The sequence below is a fragment of the Lampetra fluviatilis genome, unplaced genomic scaffold, assembly GCF_964198595.1.
Source record: "Lampetra fluviatilis unplaced genomic scaffold, kcLamFluv1.1 SCAFFOLD_184, whole genome shotgun sequence".
NCBI classification, from domain to species: domain Eukaryota; kingdom Metazoa; phylum Chordata; class Hyperoartia; order Petromyzontiformes; family Petromyzontidae; genus Lampetra; species Lampetra fluviatilis.
In genome coordinates this window covers 128,146-146,721 of record NW_027621618.1, presented here as the reverse complement: position 1 = coordinate 146,721, position 18,576 = coordinate 128,146, and the positions used below count along the sequence as shown (strand labels likewise).

Below are 18,576 nucleotides of genomic sequence, written 5' to 3'. Positions count from 1 at the left end.
CTCCCACTCTCTCTGTAGCTCCTCCCACTCTCTCCGTAGCTCCTCCCACTCTCCCTGTAGCTCCTCCCACTCTCCCTGTAGCTCCTCCCACTCTCTCTGTAGCTCCTCCCACTCTCCCTGTAGCTCCTCCCACTATCCCTGTAACTCCTCCCACTATCCCCGAAGCTCCTCCCACTATCCCTGTAGCTCCTCCCACTCTCCATCTAGCTCCTCCCACTCTCCCTGTAGCTCCTCCCTGTAGCTCCTCCCACTCTCCCTGTAGCTCCTCCCACTCTCCCTGTAGCTCCTCTCACTCTCCCTGTAGCTCCTCCCACTCTCCCTGTAGCTCCTCCCACTCTCCCCGTAGCTCCTCCCACTTTCCCTGTAGCTCCTCCCACTCTCTCTGTAGATCCTCTCACTCTCCCTGTAGCTCCTCCCACTCTCCCTGTAGCTCCTCCCACTCTCCCCGTAGCTCCTCCCACTTTCCTTGTAGCTCCTCTCACTCTCCCTGTTGCTCCTCCCACTCTCCCTGTAGCTCCTCCCACTTTCCTTGTAGCTCCTCCCACTCTCTCTGTAGCTCCTCCCACTTTCCCTGTAGCTCCTCCCACTCTCCCTGTAGCTCCTCCCACTCTCCCCGTAGCTCCTCCCACTTTCCCTGTAGCTCCTCTCACTCTCCCTGTAGCTCCTCCCACTCTCCCTGTAGCTCCTCCCACTCTCCCTGCAGCTCCTCCCACTCTCCCTGTAGCTCCTCCCACTCTCCCTGTAGCTCCTCCCACTCTCCCCGTAGCTCCTCCCACTCTCCCTGTAGCTCCTCCCACTCTCCCTGTAGCTCCTCCCACTCTCCCTGTAGCTCCTCCCACTCTCTCTGTAGCTCCTCCCACTCTCTCCGTAGCTCCTCCCACTCTCCCTGTAGCTCCTCCCACTCTCCCCGTAGCTCCTCCCACTCTCCCTGTAGCTCCTCCCACTCTCCCTGTAGCTCCTCCCACTCTCCCTGTAGCTCCTCCCACTCTCCCTGTAGCTCCTCCCACTCTCCCCGTAGCTCCTCCCACTCTCCCCGTAGCTCCTCCCACTCTCCCTGTAGCTCCTCCCACTCTCCCTGTAGCTCCTCCCACTCTCCCTGTAGCTCCTCCCACTCTCCATGTAGCTCCTCCCACTCTCCCTGTAGCTCCTCCCACCCCCCCTCATATGACGTGACAAAGCTCTGCCCCCCCCCCCCCCCAATAAAAAATAAAACATGCTTCAAATCGCTTTAAACTATTGTCATTGTGAGACATCTCCTTAACCAGTGGCAAAATATAGTGATAGGTTTTTACCCTTTAAACTGGTACAAAAACTGACACCTTTATACAAGGCATCGTGTTTGCAATAAGCACAACACAAGCAGTCAAAATGTAAACAAAAAGAAGCAACTCTGAGGATGATAATGATATGCACTGTCCTTGAAGTTGATTGGTCCACACCCGAGACAGCTTTCCTTAGAGCCTAGTCTCACATGGTCCTTGAAGTTGATTGGTCCACACCCGAGACAGCTTTCCTTAGAGCCTAGTCTCACATGGTCCTTGAAGTTGATTGGTCCACACCCGAGACAGCTTTCCTTAGAGCCTAGTCTCACATGGTCCTTGAAGTTGATTGGTCCACACCCGAGACAGCTTTCCTTAGAGCCTAGTCTCACATGGTCCTTGAAGTTGATTGGTCCACATTCGACACAGCTTTCCTTAGAGCCTAGTCTCACATGGTCCTTGAAGTTGATTGGTCCACACCCGAGACAGCTTTCCTTAGAGCCTAGTCTCACATGGTCCTTGAAGTTGATTGGTCCACACCCGAGACAGCTTTCCTTAGAGCCTAGTCTCACATGGTCCTTGAAGTTGATTGGTCCACATCCGAGACAGCTTTTCTTAGAGCCTAGTCTCACATGGTCCTTGAAGTTGATTGGTCCACACCCGAGACAGCTTTCCTTAGAGCCTAGTCTCACATGGTCCTTGAAGTTGATTGGTCCACACCCGAGACAGCTTTTCCTTAGAGCCTAGTCTCCATTGGTGTTGGACCAGATGACGCCAAAAGGCGCACAACTCAAAGACAATGCACCATCAGAGTATGAGAGCTCGGGGGTAAGCGTTTACACCATTGGAACCTCATTTGCCAGTAGCAAAATATGATAATTGTTTTTTTACCCTTCTATCTGGCAACAAAACTGACACCTTTTTTACAAGGAGTCATGTTTGCATTGACCACAATACCTGCAGCCATAATACGCCTTTTGGCGTCATCTGGTCCAAACCGTGTGAGACTAGGCTCTAAGGAAAGCTGTCTCGGGGTGTTGACCAATCAACTTCAAGGACAGTGCACATACATTATCAGAGTTGTGTGTTTTGTTTGCATTACGACCGCAGGTATTGTGGTCTATGCAAACATGACTCCTTGTGAAAAAGGTGTCAGTTTTGTTGCCAGATAGAAGGGTTTAAAAACCAATTATCATCATGCCACAGATATTAACACATTCCTGCTGCGGAGGGAGCTGGTAGGAACGTCGGGTTGCTCGGTCAATGGCCTGCAGGTTCAACGGCGGCGTGGTGTATTCCGCAAATATGGCCGACTGTGAGGGCGGGCACACGCCGGCATGAGTAGGTGAAACGTTGAGTTTGATAAGGGCACCACGGGGTGACCAGCCCCACCCCACCCAGCCCCAACCCTCCCACCCCCACCCAGCCCCACCCTCACCCCACCCAGCCCCTCCCCACCCTCCCCACCCAGCCCCACCCCCTCCCACCACCCCCCACCCAGCCCCTCCCCACCCAGCCCCTCCCACCTCCCACCCAGCCCCACCTCACCCCACCCAGCCCCTCCCCACCCTCCCCACCCAGCCCCACCCTTCCCCACCCAGCCCCTCCCCACCCAGCCCCTCCCCACCCAGCCCCTCCCCTCCCACCCCCCCACCCAGCCCCACCATCCCCACCCAGCCCCTCCCCACCCAGCCCCTCCCCACCCTCCCCACCCCTCCCACCCCCCACCCAGCCCCACCCCTCCCCACCCAGCCCCTCCCCACCCAGCCCCTCCCCACCCTCCCCACCCCTCCCACCCCCCACCCAGCCCCACCCCTCCCCACCCAGCCCCTCCCCACCCAGCCCCACCCAGCCCTTCCCCACCCCTCCCACCCCCCACCCAGCCCCTCCCTCCCCACCCTCCCCTCCCCACCCAGCCCCTCCCTGCACGACGGACGGACGGACACCCCTGTGGGCTGGTGTAACCAGGAGGTTCCTACCCAGTGTGATAACGGACTTTGCCACGCTGTGCTTGGTCTCCCGTCCACTCTTTATTTAGGTCAACACCCGCTCCCAGACAGTGTGCCGAGCGCCTTGAAGCCACATGAGTGCACGATAGCTGTATCAAGTGAGTTTACTTGACCCACTAACTCGCCACCCACTCACTCACTCGCCCACTCACTCATTCGCCCACTCATCCACTCACTCGCCCACTCATTCACCCACTCACTCACCCACTCGCCCATTCACCCACGCGCCCACTCATCCACTCACTCGCCCACTCATTCACCCACTCACTCACCCACTCGCCCATTCACCCACGCGCCCACTCACCCACCCACACACCCACTCACTCACCCACTCACTCACCCACCCACTCACTCACTCACTCACTCACTCACCCACCCACTCACTCATTCACCCACTCACTCACCCACTCACCCACCCACTCACCCACTCGCCCACTCACTCACCCACTCACTCACCCACCCACTCACTCACTCACTCACCCACCCACTCACTCATTCACCCACTCACTCACCCACCCAGCCTCCAACCTACCCACTCACTCACACACTCACCCACTCACTCACCCACTCACCCACTCACTCACCCACTCACCCACTCACTCACCCACTCACTCACTCACCCACCCACTCACCCACTCACTCACCCACTCACCCACTCACTCACCCACTCACTCACCCACCCAGCCTCCAACCTACCCACCCACTCACACACTCACTCACCCACCCACTCATTCACCCACTCACTCATTCACCCACTCACTCACCCACTCGCCCACCCATTCACTCACCCACTCACTCACTCACCCACCCAGCCTCCAACCTACCCACCCACTCACACACTCACTTACCCACCCACTCATTCACCCACTCACTCATTCACCCACTCACTCACCCACTCGCCCACCCACTCACTCACCCACTCACTCACTCACCCACCCAGCCTCCAACCTACCCACCCACTCACACACTCACTCACCCACCCACTCATTCACCCACTCACTCATTCACCCACTCACTCACCCACTCGCCCACCCATTCATTCACCCACTCACTCACTCACCCACCCAGCCTCCAACCTACCCACCCACTCACACACTCACTCACCCACCCACTCATTCACCCACTCACTCATTCACCCACTCACTCACCCACTCGCCCACCCATTCACTCACCCACTCACTCACTCACCCACCCAGCCTCCAACCTACCCACCCACTCACACACTCACTCACCCACCCACTCATTCACCCACTCACTCATTCACCCACTCACTCACCCACTCGCCCACCCATTCACTCACCCACTCACTCACTCACCCATCCAGCCTCCAACCTACCCACCCACTCACACACTCACTCACCCACCCACTCATTCACCCACTCACTCATTCACCCACTCACTCACCCACTCGCCCACCTATTCACTCACCCACTCACTCACTCACCCATCCAGCCTCCAACCTACCCACTCACTCACCCACCCACTCACTCATTCACCCACCCAGCCTCCAACCCACTCACTCACCCACCCACTCACTCACTCACCCACCCAGCCTCCAACCTACCCACTCACTCACTCACCCACTCATTCACCCACCCAGCCTCCAACCTACCCACTCACTCACTCACTCACCCACTCACTCACTCACTCACCCAGCCTCCAACCTACCCACTCACTCACCCACTCACTCACTCACTCACCCACCCACTCACTCACTCACTCACTCACCCACTCACTCACTCACTCACCCACCCACTCACTCACTCACCCACCCAGCCTCCAACCTACCCACTCACTCACTCACCCACTCACTCACTCACCCACCCAGCCTCCAACCTACCCACTCACTCACCCACTCACTCACTCACCCACCCACTCACTCACTCACCCACTCACTCACTCACACACTAATTCACCCACTCACTCACCACCCCCTTGAAGCCACGTAGCTGATGGCGCGGAATGCCTCCGGCAACACCCAACCTGGTCCCGCTTCTTCACTCCAACAACTGAACCGTACCCGGCCGCACCAGGGTCGCAAACGGGCAGAGGTGTGGACTCGAGTCATGTGACTTGGACTCGAGTCAGACTCGAGTCATGAATTTGATGACTTGCGACTCGACTTGGACTTGCATAACAATGACTTTGTCCCACCTCTGCAAACGGGTACCCGTACCCGGCCGTACCCGTACCCTACCCGTACCCGGCCGGGTAGGGTACGGGTACGGGTATCGGGAACTCGTTTGCGACCTCTGGGATGAAGCCATGTTGCAGGCGCGGGTGGGTTGATTCTAGGAACTTGAATTGTGAGAAGAGACAAGACGTTGGGAAATGAGTGAAAATCACGGTGACTCACCACTGAATCACGGCCTACCCGTACCCGGCCACACCAGGGTTGCAAACAGGTACCCGTACCTGGCCGGGTACGGGTAGCCGGGTATTGGGTAGGGTACGGGTATCGGGTAGGGTACGGGGGTAGGGTACGGGGGTAGGGTATGGGTATCGGGTAGGGTACGGGTATCTGGTAGGGTACGGGGTAGGGTACGGGGGTAGGGTATGGGTATCTGGTAGGGTACGGGGGTAGGGTACGGGGGTAGGGTACGGGTATCGGGTAGGGTACGGGGGTAGGGTACGGGGGTAGGGTACGGGTATCTGGTAGGGTACGGGGGTAGGGTACGGGGGTAGGGTACGGGTATCGGGTAGGGTACGGGTAGCCGGGTATCGGGTAGGGTACGGGTATCGGGTAGGGTACGGGGGTAGGGTACGGGTATGGGCTCGGGTACGGGGGTAGGGTACGGGGGTAGGGTACGGGGGTAGGGTACGGGTATCGGGTAGGGTACGGGTATCTGGTAGGGTACGGGGGTAGGGTACGGGGGTAGGGTACGGGGGTAGGGTACGGGGGTAGGGTACGGGGGTAGGGTACGGGGGTAGGGTACGGGGGTAGGGTACGGGTATCTGGTAGGGTACGGGGGTAGGGTACGGGGGTAGGGTACGGGTATCTGGTAGGGTACGGGGGTAGGGTACGGGTATCTGGTAGGGTACGGGGGTAGGGTACGGGGGTAGGGTACGGGTATCTGGTAGGGTACGGGGGTAGGGTACGGGGGTAGGGTACGGGTATCGGGTACCCGGTTGCGACCTCTGGTTACCCCTCTCCGCCAGGACACGTGGTAGTGTCCTGGCGAAGAGGGGAGGGAGGGGGGGTTGCCTGACACATCGGGTTTTCATCCGAAGAGCCTCTAGAGGGAGAGTGCCACGGTTTCCCCGGTGCCAGGAAATTGACCGACCCTGGCAGGACAGGGAACTTTTAGATTTGAAACTTTCGTGACTGCAAGGATTCATACACTTGGGTTTTTTTCGGTAAAGCCACCATGTAGGTAAAAAATGAAATTAAAATTAATAAAAAATTAACCCGTAAAAACCAAGTTTGTCACTATAAATCCTTAATATGCGTGGCGGCTAGAGTCCTCTCGTCCTCTGGCTTGAGATGGCTGCCACCTATGGGTCAGATGATTGTATTGCACCGTTAAACAATTGGTAATTAAATATAATTTTTTTGTCCTTAAAAGTGTAAAATTTTGGAAAAAAAAATTCCACGAACATTCATTGTCACGCACAACGAGTCTGTGTGGAAAATGTCAGCTCGATTGGATCACGGGAAGTGGGTTAAAAAAACGACCGAAAGATTTGCACGGTCGTAAGCGCGCAAGCAAGCAAGCAAGCGAACTTAATATAAAGGATTTAAAATATTAACCCGTAAAAACAAAGTTTTTCACTATAAATCCTTCATATGCGTGGCATCGGTTTTATTTTATTATTCATTTCTGTTTTTCTTGAGTAAGAGTTTCATTTTTATCACGTTGCTATTTGAAATTAAATATGAAATTTTTTTTTTCCTAAAAAGTGTAAAATTTTGGAGAAAAAAATTTCACGAAAATTAATCGTCACGCACAACGAGTCTGTGTGCACAATGTCAGCTCGATTGGATCACGGGAAGTGGGTTAAAAAAACGACCGAAAGATTTGCACGGTCCTAAGCAAGCAAGCAAGCGAACTTAATATAAAGGATTTAAATAAAAAACGACCGAAAGATTTGCACGCTCCTAAGCAAGTGAACTTAATATAAAGGATTTTAAAAAAAACATGTTTTTCTGGCCTGGACTTTTGCAGCTGTTTTAAACTAATTTCAGGGTGCCGATTCCAAATCAAAATTTTTGCCTCAATTAATGCAGCAATTCTGGCTGTGACGGTTCCACCTGATGATGGTGTTGCCTCCGAAACGTCGTGATTTTTTATTTTATTTTTATTAATTTTAATTTTTTACCTGCATTGTGACTTTACCGAAAAAAACCCAAAATATCTCCCCCTCTCCTCCCCCTTAACTTGTGTTTAAGAACTTGCATCTTAGAATCTCTGCCTCACTTGATCCAGCAAATCTGGCTGTGACGGTTCCACCTGAAGACGGAGGCTTGTGTTGCCTCCGAAACGTCGTGATTTTTATTATTTTATTAATTTTAATTAAATTTTTTTATTTAAGAGAATTATTTTATAATGTTTTATTTTTATTATTTTATTAATTAAAAATTTTTATTTAAGATAATTATTTAATTTTATAATGTTGTATTTTTATTTTTTTATTACTTCCCTTCTACGTGACATTACCGAAAGAATCAATAATGTTTAATTTCACTTTTTACCTACATGGTGACTTTACCGAAAAAACTAAGACTAGGACAGGGAACATTGCGGTGGGGGTGGAAGCAGTTGGGGGTGGAGCCCAGCCTCGGCCACGCCCCTTTATCCCCCCGCCCCGCCCCCTCACCACTTCCGGCGTCTCTCATTGGCTGAGCCCAGCCTTGGTCACGCCCCTTTATCCCCTCCCCCCGCCCCTTCACCACTCCCGGCGTCTCTCATTGGCTGAGCACAGCCTCGGTCACTCCCCTTTATCCCCCCCCCGCCCCCTCACCACTCCCGGCGTCTCTGATTGGCTGAGCAGAGCCTCGGTCACGCCCCTTTATCCCCCCCCCGCCCCCTCACCACTCCCGGCGTCTCTCATTGGCTGAGCCCAGCCTCGGTCACTCCCCTTTATCCCCCCCCCGCCCCCTCACCACTCCCGGCGTCTCTCATTGGCTGAGCACAGCCTCGGTCACGCCCCTTTATCCCCCCCCGCCCCCTCACCACTCCCGGCGTCTCTCATTGGCTGAGCAGAGCCTCGGTCACGCCCCTTTATCCCCCCCCCCCGCCCCCTCACCACTCCCGGCGTCTCTCATTGGCTGAGCACAACCTCGGTAACGCCCCTTTATCCCCCCCCCCCCGCCCCTTCACCACTCCCGGCGTCTCTCATTGGCTAAGCTGAGTTTTGGTCACGCCCCCTTCCCCCCCCCCTCGTCTTTTACCGACACGCCCCCTTTTCCCCCCTCCTCACCCCCGCGCGCGCAGCAAGGCGCCCTCTCATTGGTCGCAAGCTTACCTCCCTTCTACCGCTTCCGGAAGAGGAAGACGCTCTGTTGTGTTTTTTTGGGTGCGTGTCGTAGGCGGTTGAATCTTCCGGAAGATGCTGCCGGAAGATAGAATATTGTTTTTTTGGGAACGGCACATTGAATGGGGTGAGAATCTTCCGGAAGATTCTTCCGGAATATATTTAAAATTATTATTTTTTTAAAGTCGAGTGCATTTAATTTTTTTGACTTTATCTTTTTATTCACTTAATTTTCATTGTTATTTTTCTATCCATTTGACTTGAGAAGTTAACTCCTTTTTAAATCTTTTATATTAAGTTCACTTGCTTGCTTGCTTAGGACCGTGCAAATCTTTCGGTCGTTTTTTAACCCACTTCCCGTGATCCAATCGAGCTGACATTTTGCACACAGACTCGTTGTGCGTGACAATTTATTTTCGTGAAATTTTGTTTCAAAATTTAACATTTTTTAGGAAACATTTTTTTCATATTTAATTTAAAATACCAATGTGATCAAAATGAAACTCTTACTCAAGAAAAACAGAAATGAATAATAAAATAAAACCGATGCCACGCATATAAAGGATTTATAGTGAAAAACTTTGTTTTTACGGGTTAATTTTTTTTTAAAGTCGAGTGCATTGAATTTTTTTGACTTTATCTTTTTATTCACTTTATGTTCATTGTTATTTTTCTATCCATCTGACTTTACCGAAAGAACCAAAGTATATGTATTTAATGGGTTGCGTATTCCAGAAGTTCCTTCTGGAAGAGAAATAATTGTTTTTTTATTGGTTGGTAAATTGGATGCGTTTAAATTTTGACTGAAAACTTTGGTAAACTACAGGAATTCATATTTTTTGGTTTTTCGGGCCTAATCACGTAGTGGGAAAATAAATAATAATAATAATAATAAACAAATAATAAAAATACCAAAAAAGAAAATTGAATTTTTTATTTTAGTTATTTTTTATTATTATTATTTTATAATTTTTTAAATTTAATATTTTCAATTCTACGTCACTTTACCGAAACCAATTAAATTGGACGTGCTTAGGATTTCGGAAGAATCTTCCAGATCTTAATATTTGTTTTATTAGCTGGTAAATTGGAAGTGTTTTTAGATTCCGGAAGAATCTTCCAGATCTCTCACGAATCTTCCGGAAGATTCGGTAGAGATCTGGTAGACCTCTTCCGGAAGATGGTGCCAAATGGTTCTCTTCAATCTTCCGGAAGATCTCTTCCGGAAGATAAATTACCGTTTTATTTAGTTGCTAAATTGGATGCGTTTAGGATTCCGGAAGAATCTACCAGATCCCCACCGAATCTTCCGGAAGACATCTTCCTCTTCCGGAAGACATCTTACGGAGGAAAATTACCTGTTTTATTTAGCTGTTAAATTAGAGGCGTTTAGGATTCCCGAAGAATCTTCCAGAGCTCTACCGAATCTTCCGGAAGACATCTTCTGCTTCCGGAAGACATCTTCCGCTTCCGGAAGACATCTTCCGCTTCCGGACGACATCTTCCGCTTCCGGAAGACATCTTCCGCTTCCGGAAGACATTTGCTGCTTCCGGAAGCCATCTTCCGCTTCCTGAAGACATCTTCCGCTTCCGGAAGACATTTGCTGCTTCCGAAAGACATCTTCCGCTTCCGGAAGACATCTGCTGCTTCCGGAAGACATCTTCCGCTTCCGGAAGACATCTTCCGCTTCCGGAAAACATCTTCCGCTTCCGGAAGCCGTCTCGCGCTCCCCCCCTCAGCGTCATTATGGCGGGAGTCTCGCGCCGATGACGTCGCCTCGATGACGTCACCGTCAACAGTCCCCAACTCGGCGGTTGGGAGCTGAGGGGGGAGCGAAGTTCCCTCACGAACCACAACTCCTCACCACTCACTCCTCACCACTCACTCACCACTTACTCACCAATTACTCACCACTTATTCACCACTCACTCACCAACTACTCACCTTCTACTACTCACCACTTGCTACTGCTGCGAGCTGAGGGGTGAGCGAATTTCCCTCACGGAGATCTTCAACACAAACTACAACTCCTCACCACTCACTCACCAATTACTCACCAATTACTCACCAATTACTCACCAATTACTCACCAATTACTCACCAATTACTCACCACCTACTCACCCTCACCACTTACTGCTGCTGCGAGCTGAGGGGTGAGCGAATTTCCCTCACGGAGATCTTCAACACAAACTACAACTCCTCACCACTTACTCCTCACCACTCACTCACCACCTACTCACCAATTACTCACCACTTACTCACCAATTACTCACCACTCATTCACCACTTACTCACCCTCACCACTTACTGCTGCTGCGAGCTGAGGGGTGAGCGAAGTTCCCTCACGAACCACAACTCCTCACCACTCACTCCTCACCACTTACTCACCACTCACTCCTCACCACTTACTCACCAATTACTCACCAACTACTCACCTTCTACTACTCACCACTTGCTACTGCTGCGAGCTGAGGGGTGAGCGAAGTTCCCTCACGAACCACAACTCCTCACCACTCACTCCTCACCACTCACTCACCACTTACTCACCACTTACTCACCACCTACTCACCACTTACTCACCACTTACTCACCCTCACCACTTACTGCTGCTGCGAGCTGAGGGGTGAGCGAATTTCCCTCACGGAGATCTTCAACACAAACTACAACTCACCACTTACTCCTCACCACTTACTCACCACTTACTCACCACTTACTCACCACTCACTCACCACTCACTCACCACTCACTCACCACTCACTCACCACTTACTCACCACTTACTCCTCACCACTCACTCACCACTTACTCACCACTTACTCACCACTTACTCACCACTTACTCACCAACTACTCACCACTTACTCACCACTTACTCACCACTTACTCACCACTCACTCACCACCTACTCACCACTTACTCACCACTTACTCACCACTTACCAACACCTCACCAACACCACTTACTCACCACTTACCACTTCTCACCAACTCACCAACTACTCACCACTTCCTCACCAACTCCTCACCTCCTACTCATCCTCAGCAACACCTCCTACTCACCACCACCACCTCACCACTTAGCACTTACTCACCAACTCCTCACCACCACCTCACCACTTACTCACCAACACCTCTTCCTCGACACTTACTCACCAACTTACCTCACCACTTCATCCTCACCACCTCCTCACCACTTACTCACCAACTCGCCTCACCAACTCATCCTCACCAACACCTACTCACCACCACCACCACCTCACCACTTACTCACCAACACCTCACCAACTCATCCTCAGCAACACCTACTCACCACCACCACCTCACCACTTAGCACTTACTCACCAACTCCTCACCACCTCCTCACCACTTACTCACCACTACCTCCTCACCACCTCACCACCACTTACTCACCACTACCTACTCACCTCAACTCACCACCACCTCACCACCTCTTCCTCACCACTTACTCCTCACCACCATCTCATCACTTACTCACCACTACCTCCTCACCACTTACTCACCACTACCTCCTCACCACCTCACCACCACTTACTCACCACTACCTCCTCACCACCTCACCACCACTTACTCACCACTACCTCCTCACCACCTCACCACCACTTACTCACCACTACCTCCTCACCACCTCACCACCACTTACTCACCACTACCTACTCACCTCAACTCACCACCACCTCACCACCTCTTCCTCACCACTTACTCCTCACCACCATCTCATCACTTACTCACCACTACCTCCTCACCACTTACTCACCACTACCTCCTCACCACCTCACCACCACTCACCACTACCTCCTCACCACCTCACCACCACTTACTCACCACTACCTCCTCACCACCACTTACTCACCACTACCTCCTCACCACCTCACCACCACTTACTCACCACTACCTACTCACCTCACCACCACCTCACCACCTCTTCCTCACCACTTACTCCTCACCACCTCCTCACCACTTACTCACCACTACCTCCTCACCACCTCCTCACCACTACTCACCACTACCTACTCACCTCACCACCACCACCTACTCACCACCACCTACTCACCACCACCACCTACTCACCACCACCACCAACTCACCACCACCTACTCACCACCACCATCAACACCTCCTACTCACCACCACCAACACCACCTACTCACCACCACCTACTCACCACTACATACTCACCTCACCACCACCTCCTCACCACCCCTCACCTCCTCACCGCTCACCCCTCACTCGGCCGATGTCGCCGTTCCCGCGGCGAGCACCGCGACTCTCCTGAGGTGAGAACTACACACACAGCCTGAGACACTCAACAACAACAACAACAACCACAACAACCAACAACCACAACAACAACAACCACTACCAACAACAACAACCACCACCACAACAATCACCACTACCAACAGCAACCACCACTACCAACAACAACAGCAACCACTACCAACAACAACCACTACCAACAACAACAACCACCACCACAACAATCACCACTACCAACAGCAACCACCACTACCAACAACAACAGCAACCACTACCAACAACAACTACCAACAACAACAACCACCACTACCAACAACAACCACCACTACCAACAACAACAACCACTACCAACAACAATCACCACTACCAACAGCAACCACCACTACCAACAACAACAGCAACCACTACCAACAACAACTACCAACAACAACAACCACCACTACCAACAACAACCACCACTACCAACAACAACAACCACTACCAACAACAATCACCACTACCAACAGCAACCACCACTACCAACAACAACAGCAACCACTACCAACAACAACTACCAACAACAACAACCACCACTACCAACAACAACCACCACTACCAACAACAACAACCACTACCAACAACCACCACCACTACCACAACAACCACCACCAACAACAACCACTACCAACAACAACCACCAACAACAGCAACAACAATCACCACTACCAACCACCACCACTACCAACAACAACAACCACCAATACCAACAACAACCACTAACAGCAACCACTACCAACAACAAATACCACCACTACCAACAACAACCACTAACAACAACCACCACAAACAACAACCACCACCACTACCAACAACAACAACCACTAACAACAACCACCACTACCAACAACAACCACCACCACTACCAACAACAACCACCACCACTACCAACAACAACAACCACTAACAACAACAACCACCACCACTACCAACAACAACCACCACTACCAACAACCACCACCACTACCAACAACAACCACCACTACCAACAACAACCACCACCACTACCAACAACAACAACCACTAACAACAACAACCACCACCACTACCAACAACAACCACCACTACCAACAACAACCACCACCACTACCAACAACAACCACCACTACCAACAACAACCACCACCACTACCAACAACAACCACCACTACCAACAACAACCACCACCACTACCAACAACAACAACCACTACCAACAACAACCACCACTACTATCAACAACAACCACCGCTACCAACAACAACAACAACCACACTCACCACTCCCACCACCACCCTCACCATCACCACCCTCACCACCATCATCATCACCACCATCATCACCACCATCACCACCATCACCACCATCATCACCACCATCACCACCATCATCACCACCACCCTCACCACTACCACCACCCTCACCACTACCACCACCATCACCACCACACTCACCACCACCACTCTCACCACCATCACCCTCACCACCACCCTCACCACCACCACCCTCACCACTACCACCACCACCCTCACCACCACCCTCACCACCACCACCCTCACCACCACCACCCTCACCACCACCACCACCCTCACCACCACCACCCTCACACTCACCACCACCCTCACCACCACCACCACCCTCACCACCACCACCACCCTCACCACCACCACCATCACCACCACCACCCTCACCACCACCACTACCACCACCCTCACCACCATCTTCACCACCAACCTCACCACCACCCTCACCACCATCACCACCACCACCATCACCACCACCCTCACCACCAACCTCACCACCACCCTCACCACCACCACCATCACCACCACCACCCTCACCACCACCCTCACCACCACCACTACCACCACTACCACCACCCTCACCACCATCTTCACCACCATCTTCACCACCAACCTCACCACCACCCTCACCACCATCACCACCCTCACTACCACCATCACCACCCTCACCCTCATCACCACCCTCACCACCACCCTCACCACCACCCTCACCACCACTACCACCACCACTACCACCATCACCACCACCACCATCACCCTCACGTGTAGGGCCACACATTTTTTTAGTTTGAAACAAAACGAAACAAGGAACACGTTTACTTGTTAACAATGACGGGAGTGTGGTTGGTGGTTGTTGTGGTGGTAGTGGTGGTGGTAGTTGTAGTGGTGGTTGTGGTGGTGGTAGTGGTGGTGATGGCGGTGGCGGTTGTGGTGGTTGTGGTGGTGGTGGTTGTGGCGGTGGTGGTGGTGGTTGTGGTAGTTGTAGTGATGGTGATGGTGGTTGTGGTAGTTGTAGTGATGGTGATGGTAGTTGTAGTGGTAGTGGTTGTGATGGTTGTGGTGGTGGTAGTTGTGGTAGTGGTGGTAGTGGTTGTGATGGTTGTGGTGGTGGTTGTGGTGGTATTGGCGGTTGTGGTGGTGGTGGTTGTGATGGTTGTGGTGGTGGTGGTGGTTGTGGTGGTGGTAGTGGTGGTAGTGATAGTGGTTGTGGTGGTGGCGGTTGTGGTGGTGGTGGTGGTTGTGGTGATGGTTGTGGTGGTGGTGGTTGTGGTGGTGGTTGTGGTGGTAGTGGTGGTAGTGATAGTGGTTGTGGTGGTGGTTGTGGTGGTGGTGGTGGTTGTGGTGGTTTGTATCGTTATTAGTTCAAGTTACAGGTTGTGATGGTTGTGAAGGTTGGACCTCTGTGTGAAGGGAGTTGTGTATGGCATCGAATTACAGTGGTGTGTGTGCACCTAGCCTGGCACAGGTGATGTGGTGATGTCATTGGTGTTAAGTGTTGTGTGTGTGTATCTGTGTGTGTGTGTGTGTGCACCTCGCCTGGCGCAGGTGATGTGGTGATGTCATTGGTGTTAAGTGTTGTGTGTAGCTGTGTGTGTGTATCTGTGTGTGTACCTGTGTGTGTACCTGTGTGTGTACCTGTGTGTGTGCCTGTGTGTGTGTGTACATGTGTGTGTGTGTGTGTACCTGTGTGTGTGTCTGTATCTGTGTGTGTACCTGTGTGTGTGTGTGTGTATCTGTGTGTGTGCCTGTGTGTGTGTGTACATGTGGGAGAGTGTGTGTGTCTGTGTGAGTGTGTGTGTGTCTGTGTGAGTGTGTGTGTGTGTCTGAGTGTGTCTGTGTGAGTGTGTTTCTGTGTGTGTCTTGAGTGTCTGTGTGTGAGTGTGTCTGTGTGTGAGTGTGTGTCTGTGTGAGTGTGTGTCTGTGCGTGTCTGTGTGAGTGTGTCTGAGTGTGTGTGTGTGTCTGTGTGTGAGTGCGTGTGTGTCTATGTGAGTGTGTGTCTGTGTGAATGTGTGCCTGTGTGAGTGTGTGTGTGTTTGAGAGTAAGTGTGTGCCTGTGTGTATGAGTGTGAATGTGTGTCTGTGTTTGTGTATGAGTGTGATTGTGTGTGTCTGAGTGTGTGTCTGTGTGAGTGTGTTTCTTTGTGTGTGTGTCTGAGTGTGTGTGTGTGAGTGTGTTTCTTTGTGTGTGTGTCTGAGTGTGTGTGTGTGAGTGTGTGTCTGTGTAAGTGTGTGTGTCTGAGTGTGTGTGTGTGTTTGAGAGTAAGTGTGTGTCTGTGTGTATGAGTGTGATTGTGTGTGTCTGAGTGTGTGTCTGTGTGAGTGTGTTTCTGTGTGTGTGTCTGAGTGTGTGTCTGTGTGTGAGTGAGTGTGTGTATGTGTGAGTGTGTGTCTGTGTGTGTGTGCATGTGTGTGTCTGTGTGAGTGTCTGAGTGAGTGAGTGTGTGTGTCTAAGTTTGTGTGTCTGAGTATGTCTGAATGTGTGTGTGAGTGTGTGTCTGTGTGTCTGTGTGAGTGTGTGTCTGAGTGTGTGTGTGTCTGTGTGAGTCTGTGTGAGTGTGTCTGTGTGAGTGTGTGTGTGTCTCTGTGAGTGTGTCTGCGTGAGTGTGTCTGCGTGAGTGTGTGTGTGTCTGTGTGAGTGTGTTTCTGTGTGTGTGTGTCTGAGCGTGTGTGTCTGTGTGAGTGTGTTTCTGTGTGTGTGTCTGAGTATGTCTGAATGTGTGTGCATGTGTGTGTCTGTGTGAGTGTGTGTGTGATTGTGTGTGTCTGAGTGTGTGTGTCTGAGTGTGTGTGTGTGTCTGTGTGAGTGTGTTTCTGTGTGTGTGTGTCTGAGAGTGTGTGTGTGATTGTGTGTGTCTGAGTGTGTGTCTGTGTGTGCGCATGTGTGTGTCTGTGTGAGTGTGTGTCTGAGTGTGTGTGTGTGTGATTGTGTGTGTCTGAGTGTGTGTCTGTGTGAGTGTTTCTGTGTGTGTGTCTGAGTGTGTGTGTGTGTGTCTGAGTGTGTGTGAGTGTGTCTGTGTGAGTGTGTCTGTGTGCGTGTGTCTGAGTGTGTGTTTCTGAGTGAGTGTGTGTGTCTGTGTGAGTGTGTGTCTGAGTGTGTGTGTCTGAGAGTGAGTGTGTGTGTGTGTCTGAGTATGTCTGAATGTGAGTGTGTGTCTATGTGTGAGTGTGTGTCTGTGTGAGTGTCTGTGTGTGTCTGACTGCATCTGTGGGCAGAGTGCCGGGTGGCTAAGGCACAGCTATTTGGCACATCAGGGGGCACAGTGTGGTGCATCTGACAGCCGTAGACATCCCGGTCGGCCCAACCCAGGGGATGGGATGTCCTCCGGCTCCCGCGTGACTTTAACGTCAACTATTTAGTCCGTGCAGTTCGTGAAGCCTTCAATAGCTGTACGGGAGGAATTTCCATCTGGTACAGATACAACGTGAGGCTGATCGATGCCCTATTGCTCAACCACGTTACGTACGCCGATGATCTGGTAGTTTACACTATGAGACATCTCCTTTACCAGTGGCAAAATATAGTGATGGGTTTTTACCCTTTCAACTGGTACAAAAACGGACACCTTTATACAAGGCATCATGTTTGCAATAACAACAACACAAGCAGTCAAAATGCAAACAAAAAGAAACAACTCTGATAATGATTATGATATGCAAAAGCTGTCTCGGGTGTGGACCAATCAACTTCAAGGACAGTGCATATCATCATTATCAGAGTTGTTTCTTTTTGTTTGCATCTGGACTGCTTGTGTTGTGGTTATTGCAAACATGATCTCTTGAATAAAGGTGTCAGTTTTTGTACCAGTTGAAAGGGTAAAAACCTCTTACTATATTTTGCCACTGGTAAAGGAGATGTCTCGTACTGTAAATGCTTACCCCAAGCTCTCATACTCTGATTGTGCGCTGTCTTTGAGTTGTGCGCCTTTTGGCGTCATCTGGTCCAACACCATGTGAGACTAGGCTCTAAGGAAAGCTGTCTCGGGTATGGACCAATCAACTTCAAGGACAGTGTATATCATCATCATCAGAGTTTCTTTTTGTTTGCATTTTGACTGCTTGTGTTGTGGTTATTGCAAACATGATCTCTTGAATAAAGGTGTCAGTTTTTGTACCAGTTGAAAGGGTAAAAACCTATTACTATATTTTGCCACTGGTAAAGGAGATGTCTCATAGTGTAAATGCTTACCCCAAGCTCTCAATACTCTGATATTGCGCTGTCTTTGAGTTGTGCGCCTTT

The 18,576-nt window shown here is 51.3% G+C and overlaps 1 protein-coding gene across 1 annotated transcript in view; it reads left to right on the top strand.

Moving 5' to 3' along the window:
• Positions 1-11,839: 11,839 nt before the first annotated feature.
• The window catches only part of LOC144955488 (OTU domain-containing protein 7B-like), a 61,257-nt gene continuing 54,520 nt past the window's right edge, over positions 11,840-18,576 (top strand). The window contains exon 1 of the mRNA XM_078885690.1: positions 11,840-13,038. The gene's annotated coding sequence lies outside the window, so the exon portion shown is untranslated. The remainder of the gene's footprint in view (positions 13,039-18,576) is intronic.